The 11,396-nt window shown below is 39.5% G+C and overlaps 1 pseudogene; it reads left to right on the top strand.

The window, feature by feature from the left end:
- Positions 1–5,287: 5,287 nt before the first annotated feature.
- LOC125157709 (60S ribosomal protein L17-like) lies at positions 5,288–5,843 on the top strand (annotated as a pseudogene).
- The last annotated feature ends 5,553 nt before the right edge of the window (positions 5,844–11,396 follow it).

The raw sequence follows: 11,396 nt of genomic DNA on the forward strand, positions 1-11,396 counted from the left end.
TCTCCATACTAAGGAGGAGAGGAGATGAGCCTTAGTGATGAGGGGACAGGAAGGGAAGGAGGAAGACAATTTCTATGTGGCCTAGAAGCTATATCTCAGGTAAGATATTTTTTATTACTCTGTGTTTTCCCTTCATACTTTGAAGAGTCCCACTCATCCTCTTACCATCTGACCATTTTATTTTTTTACTTAAGAAAATTTTTTTTTACTGTTTATTTATTTTTGAGAGAGAGAGAGATAGAGTGTGAGCAGGATAGGGGCAGAGAGAGACACACACACAGAATCCAAAGCAGGCTCCAGGCTCTGAGCTGTCAGCACAGAGCCCGACGTGGGGCTCAAACCCACGAACCGTAGATCATGACCTGAGCCAAAGGCAGATGCTTAACTGACTGAGCCACCCAGGCACCCACCATCTTGCCATTTTAGAAGCCTGGTACATAATGATGGTACAGATTTAGCAGCTGGAAGAAAGCAATACTGGGTACCATTTCCAGACATATGATTGGTAGCCTTTTCATGATTTGAAACTGTTTGCAAAGCTACCAAGTATTTCCATGAGGATGAATTGTCCAATCAGAATGAATTGAAGTAGGCTAGAACAAATAATGGTAATCAACTGCTAATTATAAGACTTCCTGGTGTATTCTTTTTTTTGACAAGTACATTCTACCCCTTTGGTTCACCATAGTATTACATCAAAACATTGTGATAGATGATGATGCTGAAAGCACTGAATATACCAATTGGGAATGTGTTTGGCTGTAAGTAACAAAACTCAACTTCTAAATGCCAGTGTATTAAGTTCTTTTCAAACATAAAGAATTTATTATCTTTACAGCAACACTGCAAGATAGTTATTATTATTATTATTATTATTATTATTATTATTATTTTAATGAGCCCAGGGGCGCTTGGGTGGCTCAGTCAGTTAAGTGTCCAACTTCAGCTCAGGTTATGATCTCATGGTTCACGAGTTTGAGCCCTGCGTCGGGCTCTGTGCTGACAGCTCAGAGGCTAGAGCCTGCTTCGGATTCTGTATCTCCTTCTCTCTGTGCTCTCCCCCTGCTCATACTCTGTCTCTTTTTCTCTGTCTCTCAAAAATAAATAAACATTAAAAAATTCTTAATAAAAAAATAACAAATAATAAATAAATAAATAAGCCCAGAGTACTTAAGTAACTTGCCTAAGGACACAATCTTAAAATAATAGCTTTTTCTAGAATTTTTCAAATCAGTAAAAGTTATAGCATTGCCTGAGAATATCACAGCTTCTAAATCAATCCAGAAAACTCAGGATCAGTTTATGTGACCTGATGAAAGGCTCACATGGGCAAGTTCTTAAGTGGAACAGAGGCCCCAGAGGCAAGATTATTGTTTGGTCAGAGGGTACCCATGGGATGTATATTTTGTACTTGTTGCACGTGGATATGTGAAGGTAAGGATTGCTTAGAGGTAGCAGTGGTTGGGTATGGGGAATCATGTGTGTCCTCTTGTGATAGATGGTATAGATTGTCTCAACACCCCTTTCTAACAGCTTTCACCCTTGCCGTCTCTTGTTATAAAGACTATAAAGCTTGAAACCTTATTTTCTAATGAGATATAAGTGGGCATCTACTGAGGGTGGTTCTGGGAAAGTTTTTTTCTTTCTGAATGCAAGAGAAGACTGTCAGCTTCCATGGTCCTCTATCCTTTCTTTCTGCCTGGAATGTAGATCTGACATGTAGAGCTAAAACCATGAAGGCAAAGGCCATTGTAACTTATTTTGTTCATGGAGCAGAAAGAGATGAAGAATGGGTATTTGATGATATCATTCAGCCAAGGTTATCTGCCTTTGAACAGCTTGTCATAAGAAAAATAAACCCCTATTTGCTTCAGCAACTGTAAGTTGAATTTCATGTTGTTTACTGTTGAATGCAATCCCAAGTGACACCCCCTCCATGGGATAAGCCTCACCACCCCCAATAATGTTTTAATATGATAGCCTGATGGACCAAAGGGAAAAAATATTGTACTTGTCAGCAAAGTGATAGAAAGTGAAGCCTTGTAATACATGTAATCAACTTTGTAAATTATGAAGCATAAGTCATGCCTGCAAATTGTGAAACATAAGTTTGTATTTGTCTACATTGGTATAAGGAGGATAAATGTATAGAAACAGACAAAAAGAAACCAAAAACAACCTGTAGATTAGACTACTGTTTAACATATATTCATTCTTTATACCCCATTTCCACAAAACTTCATGGGAGGAGTGTATTTCCCTTCCCCGCTAGTGTTACGCTTGGCCATGCTACTTGCTTTGGCCAATGGGATATGGGCAGAAGTGACAGCCATAGTCTAGGCTTTGAGAGATATCATATATTTCTGTTCTACGCTCTTGCACTTTTGCCATAGCCATAAGAAGAGCATGCCTCGGGTAAAGAGGCATGGGCTAAAGAGGATGGGAGATGTGTGAAGCAGAGATGAACTGAACCCATAGCCTGGAGCCATACCCATCCAAGATCAACCAAACTGTAGCTGACCCCAGGACGCATGAGTAAGAAATAAATATTTGTTATTGTACAACAGTGGGTTTTGAGGTGGTTTGTTATGCAGCATTAGTGTGACAATAGCTAGCTGATACACACCTTGACAGCTTAATCTTACAAAACAAACTGGTTATTTTCATTCTTTAACAAAAATTAGGATTGTAATGTCCAATAATGACATTCTAAGTAGAAAAAGCCAAGATTTACAAAGATACATTTTTATCCATTAAATCAAGTATATATTTGCTTAATCCCATTATTTCAGGAATTAGGCATCTTCCTCGACATAGCCAGTTGAAGTAGGCTTTCTGTTTCTTCCTAACAAGAATTTTAGTTGATCTGCTTCAATCCTTCTTCTGTTACACTATGATCAATAGTACTCTACTTTTTAAATTTTTGTTTAGACCAAAGAAAGCCTCTCTGATTAAAAAACACAAACTATTGGACAGAGAAAGATTTTCTTTGTTTGAAATTGCTATGTGTTCTAAATTCTATTCATTATCTATTACTGTGTAAAAAATTGCCCCAAAACTTCAAGGGCTGCAATGACAATAAACAGTAACAAACAATAAGCTGTTCCCATGTATTAGGAGTTCAGCGGTGGTTTGCTGAGTGCTTCCAACTCAGGGCATGTCATGAAGTTGCAGTCAAGATGCTGTCCAGTTATGTAGTCATGTCATGGCTTGACAGAGGCTGGAGGATCCACTTCCAAGGTGACTTACTCATGAGGCTCTTGCCATGTAGACCTCTCCATAGGGCTGCTGAGGATCCCCACGACATGGCAGCAAGGTTCCCCAGAGCAAGTTATCTAAGAAAGCAATGTTTCTTATGACCTAACTTAAAAGATCACACTCTGTTAGTTTCACAGTATTCAATTAGTTACGATGGTCCATTCTATTCAGTGTGGGACAGGATCCCTAAGGGTATGAATGCCTAAGGATATGAATAGCAGGATCGCTGGAAAACATCTTGGAGGCTGGCTACCACACTTTCTAATATATATTTTCAGCACAATCTCTCTGACTGCTCCAAGCATCTTCTCAAAACGGATTTACAATTTAAATGGTGGTTCTTTTTTTTTTTAATTATGTTTATTTTTTATTTTTGAGAGAGAGAGAGAATGAGCAGGGGAGAGGCAGAGAGAGAGGGAGACACAGAATCCAAAGCAGGTTCCAGGCTCTGAGCTGTCAGCACAGAGCCCAGTGTCTGGTTCGGAACTACAAACCGTGAGATCATGACTTGAGCTGAAGTCAGATGCTTAACCGACTGAGCCACCCAGGTGCCCTTAAACTGTGGTTCTTAACCCCCACTCCCTGGGGACATTTGACGATGTCTAGAAATGTTTTTGGTTATCCCAAATGAGAGAGAAGAGTACTGTTGGCATCTAGTGAGTAGAAGCCAGGAGTGCTGCTACACATTATATGACGTACAGGATATTCTCCCCACAACAAAGAATTATTCAGCCCCAAATGTCAACAGCGATAAGGCAAAGATACTCTGCATTTAAACTATTACATTTGGCTAAAATTTTAAAGTTTCCTTTTACAGATCCTTCAATATATCATATAAATACTGCTTTTCGTTTTCAGTCAAGTATAGTCAGATTAAGCAAAATTGAGTTATTATGATGCATGATCAAGTTGCAGATGCACAACCAAAAGGGATTGAGCAGGAGAAATGAATTTGGCCAAGATAACACACACATCCCTCCCCAGAAGACCTGTGTGTGTGTGTGTGGAGGGTCCCTTTTATGTGATATTCTTGCTGAATTTGCAAAGGCAGCACCGAATAACTGCTATTTCATTGAGAACTCCCTGCCTACAACTAGAAACAGCCCTCGCTGGGTGACACTGTGAATTCTGAAAAAAAATCAATTGGGGGTTTTAAAGACAAGCAGAAGAAGAATGAGAAAGTGAATTCAATAGAGTTTTATTGACAACTTAAAGCTTATAGAGCTTTCTCTGTAACCCCTGACAAGTCTTCTTTGCATCCAAGGTTTATTTGAGTGCTTAAAGGGGGCTAAGATAATAAATCCATAACACAGTAGCTGCTTGTGTCAGAGACTGATCTCCTCCTTTCTCAGAAGTGCTTAGAAGCCAAGGAGGAGTGATTATCAAGCAGACTGCCAGATTTGGGGACTCTCTGTGCTTTCTAATAATTAGGGAGATAAAGAAAATCAGCCTCACCTCTAATCTTCCTTGCACAAACCAGGAAGAACTGAATTGGCTTCTGGGCAGTGTTCAGAGCTACTGGGACAATGAGAAAAGTCAGATTACACTGGATTTCCTGAATGTCTTTAGGCTAGGGCATGGGTAATGGTTCCCCCCAAAAAGGAAAAGTGTAAATGTATCTTTGCATTGAAAGTTCCACTTGGTGAGGCACATGGGTGGCTCAGTCGGTTGAGTGTCCGACTTCAGCTCAGGTCATGAGCTCTCAGTTTGTGAGTTCAAGGCCTACATTGGACTTGCTGCTGTCAGTCCAGTGCAGAGCCCATTTCAGATCCTCTGTCCTGCAATTTCTGCCCCTGCCCCACTTGTACTCTCCCAAAAATAAATAAATATTTTTTTAAAAAAAGGAAAGTTCCACTTGGTGATGAATATATATGCCTATATTGTTAAGCTTGTTTTAGAAAATAGGACTTCATAAATAACTATAATATGTAGATTATATATAAACTATATATATTATTCTCTATATAATATATATTATATAGATATATAAAAATCTCTTCCTGTAAGCAGCATGAGGTGATCTCTGAAAATGGTTCATTATTCACTTGGCCCAGAAAAGCCGACAAAATCATGCACATCAAGAGGTTCAAATCTTTATGTTCACTTTAAGAACACAAGTGAAACTTCCCAGGCCATCCAGGGTATGCATCTCTGAAAAGCCACCAAATATCTCAAAGATGTCACTTTGCAGAAGCAGTGTGTACAATTCCATTGCTACAATGATGGGATTGACAGGTGCACCCAGGCCAAACAGTAGTGCTGGACACAGGGTCGGTGGCCCAAAAAGAGTGCTGACTTTTTGCTGCACATGCTTAAAAATGCAGAGAGTAATGCTGAACTTAAGGGTTTAGATGGAGCTTCTCTGGTCATTGAGCACATCCAGGTGAAACAAGCCCACAAGACACAGCATAGAACTTACAAGGCTCATGGTTGGATTAGCCCAAACATGAGCTCTCCCTGCCACATTGAGATGATCCTTACTGAAAAAAGACCAAATTGTTCTTAAACCAGAAGAAGAAGTTGCACAGAAGAATAAGCTATCTCAGAAGAAACTGAAGAAACAAAAACTTATGGCCCGGAGGTAAATTCTGCATAAAATAAATGCAAATAAAAATAAAAACAGAACAAAAAGATAAATATATAAAATTATTTTTTTTCTTTCACAAGGAAAGCCATTGGAGGAATAAAACAATTCCTAGAGATCGGGGTACCTACAATGAGGAGAAGTCATTATCTCATTCCCCAGTGTAACATCTGCTTGGGCAGCAGAAGGTTGAGGTAGGGGAGAGAGAGAGAGATGTTACTTTATATGGAAGCAAGATCTTTGCAGATATGATTGACTTAAGGATCTTCACAGTATCACTAGGCTGAAATCAAGGCATCAGCAGGCCTGGGCTGCCTCAAGAGGTTCTAGGGGTGATCCATTCCTTGCCTCTTCCAGCTTCTGGTGGCTGCCAGCGTCCTTGGTTTGTGGCTGCATCACTCCAACGTCTGCCTCTATGGCCACGTTGCCTTCCATTCTTTTGTCTGTCAAATTTCCCTCTACCTCTCTCTTATAAGGATATGTGTGATTGCATTCAGTGCCCACCCTGATAATCCTGGATAATCTCTCCATCCCAGGATTCTTAACTACATCTGGAAAGATCTTGTTTCTGTATAATGTAACATTTACAGGTTTCAGAGATTAGGACCTGATATATTTTGTGGGGACATTTTTCAGCCTACCACACCAATATCTTTTTCCACCCCTAGTCTTTCCAGGGTTCAGTCCTACACCCTATTTACCTATCTGCTGCACATCTGCATGCATGTGCCTGCACACACGCACGCGCGCGCGCGCGCGCGCGCGCACGCACACACACACACACACACACACACACACACACAATCTTTCTCTCTCTCTTTTTTTCCTCAATAGAGCTTGGTGAACCAAATCTTTGCCACTTAAAACTTATTAGCCTGGAGGGCTCTATGTTTGCATTCTACCTCTAGAAGCAGTGTTGCTGGTGAAGTAGATACTTCTAATGCAGCAAAGAAAAGGAAGAAAAACAAAGGAGAAAGTTAACTTTCTATATAGAAAGAGGTTAAATACCGTTATTTTTCTCTTGAAGAAATAATATGGTATAGTCAAGAATTTGTTTTAAAAATTGAGTACAGAAATATGTTACCAGAGAGGAAGCTAATGATTGCTTGTCCCCAAAGGGAAAACTTGACTGAACTCTTTTGGTTGGAATTCTATAAGCCAAAAATATAAATGCTTCCCAGGAGTCTGGCAGATGCTGAGTCTTCTTCTCCTCACACTTGTCTGTCCAGGAGACATACTTGTTTTCAGTCAATAAAGAAACAAGGAGCTCTTTCTGAAACTTTTACTTTGAAGGCCAGAAATTAAATGTATACTGTTTATCTGAGGCTCAATCTATGCACATTTCATGTGGCTCCTTAGCTATGGTTGAAAGACTTTCTATTGCCCAATGAGTTTCATTAATACAGAACTGACATGTCTAACCACAGGAGCAGCACTTCCTGAAATCAATGCACTTTACTAGTACAAGAAAAGACAAAAATATTCAGCTATATAGAAGTGAAAAGGAGTTTATTTTGAAAAAAAGTTAAAGCTACAAGAGATCTGAGGTTATGTAGTAAGCTTATTCAGTTTACAGATGAAGAAATGGATGCTCCAGAAAGATCATCAGATGTATCAGTCAGCTATGGCTGCATAACAAACACCTGTAGTATCTTAGCAGCTTACAATAAGCATGTATTTAGCTAATGCATTTCTGGGCATTTGCTGATTTGGGGTTTGGTTGATCTAGGTTTTTTGTGGCTAGAGTTCTGTTTTCACATTTTATGTCCTTGGGTTTGCTCCAAATGACTCTTATCTTCCTTGAACCAGTGGCTAACTGGAGGAGGTTTTCCTTTAGTAATGGCAGAGGCACAAGAAAGCAAGTAGAGGCACAGAAGGCCTTTTAAGTCCTGGACTTGGAACTGAAAGACTATTATTTCCACCCACAAGTTATTGGCCAAAGTAAGTTCCATGGCCAAGCCCAAAGTCAAGGGGCAAAGAAATATTCTCTGCCCACGATGAGGCACTGCTGAGGGTATGGATTTAAGAAGGGATGAAGAGATAGGGTTAACCATTTAATCATGCATACAAAATTTGCCTATGGTCAAAGAGCTACTAGAATTCAGGTCTCCTGACCCACCCACCCCCACCAATCCAGGGCTTTTCCCATTAACCAGGCAGGCGCTCAGTGAAGCATACACTAGATATATTTAAAATATGCTCTGGAGATATAAACTATGAAGATGACACAACACTGCCCACCTGGTTACATTTATTTTATATAGATTTTTCCATTTTCTGTTCACATAATTAAAAGCCATTCATACATTTCCACAATTATTATCTGGAAAGGCATATGACATTGATGCATGTGAAACATGGTACCGTTTTCATTCAGTATCAACCAAAGTTTCTCCAGCCTAGGGTACTAAAGTGGTCATGATAGAAAGAAAAGTTCAGACTTCACTGGTTTTGCAAAGTCCTTTCTGGTGACTCATGAGAAGCCTTCTTGTCTTCCCCTTGAACACCTCAAGAACATCTGCTACTTGGTGCTATTCATCATTACAGCCAGCCTATCTGGGACACCCAGGTGCCCCAGAACTGTGAACCCTCAAGTTGCCAAAGAGACATTGTGTTCCCTGCAGCCTTCTTCCACAGTCCTCAGCAGAGCTATAGTACAATGCATCCTGGACCTACATATTCAGAATTTCTCATGAAAATGGGTTCCTAAGTGGTTCCTATTATCCTATTTCTCCAGAGAGTTCAAACATAAGTATACAGGCCCAGGCCAGAGACCTATATTCAAAAGACCATTTTTGACTCTTCCCTAGGTGATAGAGCAACTTCCTTCATCCAAGTGTATTTATGCAAATCAGTTTATAGATATATAAATTCACCAGACATATCTGAGCCACAGTTAAGGCCTAAAATAAGATTGTTTTCATATATTTTCTTTGAAGAATGAGCTCTCAGATTAGCATAAAAAATATTGTTGGCCAAAATGGAATTCAGCAAAGGTGTGAGTCAGTCATTTCCATTAGGAAAAGGAAATTAATGATAAATAGCTGATTTTAGTGACTTGCTTTGTAGTTCTCTTCCCCCTTAGAGATTATTACTTGACATTTTTAAATGGTTTCTAAAATGCAATTTATAGAAAACTTCTTAGTTTCACAGGGCATAGCTAAGTTGAATTGGAACATGGCAAACCCGTTTAATTTTGCTGAAAATGCATTTAGAAACTGAGTCTTTCTGCTAAATGCTTGTGCATAGTCCCAAAGGTCATTTTTTCTCTGTTGAGATAAACTCTCAACGTGGCCCTAACGATGTAGATGAAATGGGGATTTAAATCTCAGTTTTCCATTTCAGTTGAGATCTGTACCTTGTTTCCCTTTGGCTAGAAAGACAAAATGGAAAGCCCATATTAGCAAATGCTTTCCTCCTTAGGTACCGCTTTGCCATGAGGGATCTGGCTTAGCCCTTTTCAAACATTTTAAACACTTCTGAGACTCATCTGTCTCAATGCTGTACTTTTATGCTGAACTCTCTTGAAAATTACTATCTTCTGTATATATTCACCAACCAAAGAGATAAAAGCAAAAAAAAAATTTCTTTTCTAAATATAAAATCATACTCTATTAAGCATGGTTTTACAAACTGTGCATGCCTCCCAGGTATTGTGATTCACCCATGTGGAAAAGCACTGCCCTTCCTCAGTCATCTTTTAAGCCCTGTCCCAGACTACCACTGAAGCGGTCACTGTCTGTGCCTCACCCATGTCTAGTTGGGTCTAAGCATTTTAGTGGATGGATCTGATTTCTAGCTGACAAGATCTCATCTCTTTTCCTGAGAACTGTCTCTGGCCACTGCAGCCCTCTCTGACAATTCACAAGGCAGGCCAAGAAATTATCACCCCTCCAGCTCCCCTAGCAGTCTTCAAGCAATGTCACATGGGAATTGGTGTGTAAATAACACAGCTCCCTTGCCCCTCCAGTAGGATAATTCTGAGCCATGTGTTCTACACTGGCTCCCAGACTTCCCAGTGTGATTGAGCTCGTCACCCACGGTGGAAAGTTCCTTGGTAGTGTACCCTTTATTCATTCCTTCCCTTCCCTGACACACTTCCCCACTCACCTGCCAGAACTTGCTTAATTATCTCACAAATAAATTATGTGCACTAAAATTCACGTCTCAGGGCCTGCTCCTGGGAAAATTAAACCAATCAGGTAAGATCAAGAAACACATTACATCCTGATAACAGCATCGAGTAGGATATTCTGGACACTGGGAGTACAAAGATATATAGGATATGGCCCCTACTCTTATGTTGTTTAGAGTCAAGTTGGGGAAAGATTTGATATATATTAATAGAGGTGTTATATAGTGTCTAGGGACAGTTTCATTACTTTTCAGCTCTGTGACCTCAGTTTTGCCATCTGAAAAATGGGGCATTGTGAGGATTAAATGAAACTATATATAAAATGCCTAGGATGGTACCTGTCAAATGGTAATGATTAAATATTGAATTCCTAAGTCATGCACTGAGGTACCCTGGCACACTGCAGTAAATTCACGACAGTACAGCAGGATATTTTGTCTATTTGTTTCCAAGTTTATTGAGGATTCATTGACAAATATAATTGTATATATTTAAAGTGCACAATGTGATGATTTGATATACATATACATTGTAGCATGATTACCAAGATCGAGAGAACTAACAGATTCATCACCTCACATAGTTAACTCTTTCACGTATGCTTGTGTGTGAGTGGTGAGAATGCCTTATATCTCTTTGCCACAACTTTCAAGTATACAATACCATTTATTAACTGTGGCCACCATGCTGTACATTAGATCCTCCGAACTTACTCATCTTATAACTGGAAGTTTGTACCCTTTGACCAACATCTCTCCATTTGCCCCTTTCCTCGGCCCCTGACAACCACTACTCTATTATGTTTCTATGAAATTAGCCTCTTTTTTTTTTTGGTTCTACATATAAGTGGTATAGTATTTGTCTTTCACTGTCTGCCTTATTTCACTTAGCATAATCCCTCCCAGTTTCATCCATGTTGTCACAAATAGTAGGCTTTCCTTCTGTTTGATGGCTGAATAATACTTTCGAGTGTGTGTGTGTGTGTGTGTGTGTGTGTAGTATGTGTATACATTATATATAACCATATTTTGTTTATCCATTTATCTGCAAAAGGACTTTTAGATTGTTTCCAGAGCTTGACTGTTGTGAATGATCCTGCAGTGAACATGTGACTGCAGATATCTCTTTGAGATACTGATTTCTTTTCCATTGGATATATACCCAAGAGTGAGATTAGTAGGATATTTTAAATTTTTGAGGGAAACTCAGGGCTGTGCAACATCTTTTGGACACTATGCAAACTAGTACCTTGAGTTAGTTCACAGTTTCAACATTAGATCTGGTGACATCACTGTTGAAAACATGATGTCTTTGCAAACCTGGGTGTTCAACAGTTGTTGTGGTAAAAACCAAATAAATACCAAGTGAAAATCAATGTAGAGGGTGGTGATAGCCAATCCGATTCCAAAGTCTGAGAAA

The sequence above is a fragment of the Prionailurus viverrinus genome, chromosome X (assembly GCF_022837055.1).
Source record: "Prionailurus viverrinus isolate Anna chromosome X, UM_Priviv_1.0, whole genome shotgun sequence".
Classification (NCBI taxonomy): domain Eukaryota; kingdom Metazoa; phylum Chordata; class Mammalia; order Carnivora; family Felidae; genus Prionailurus; species Prionailurus viverrinus.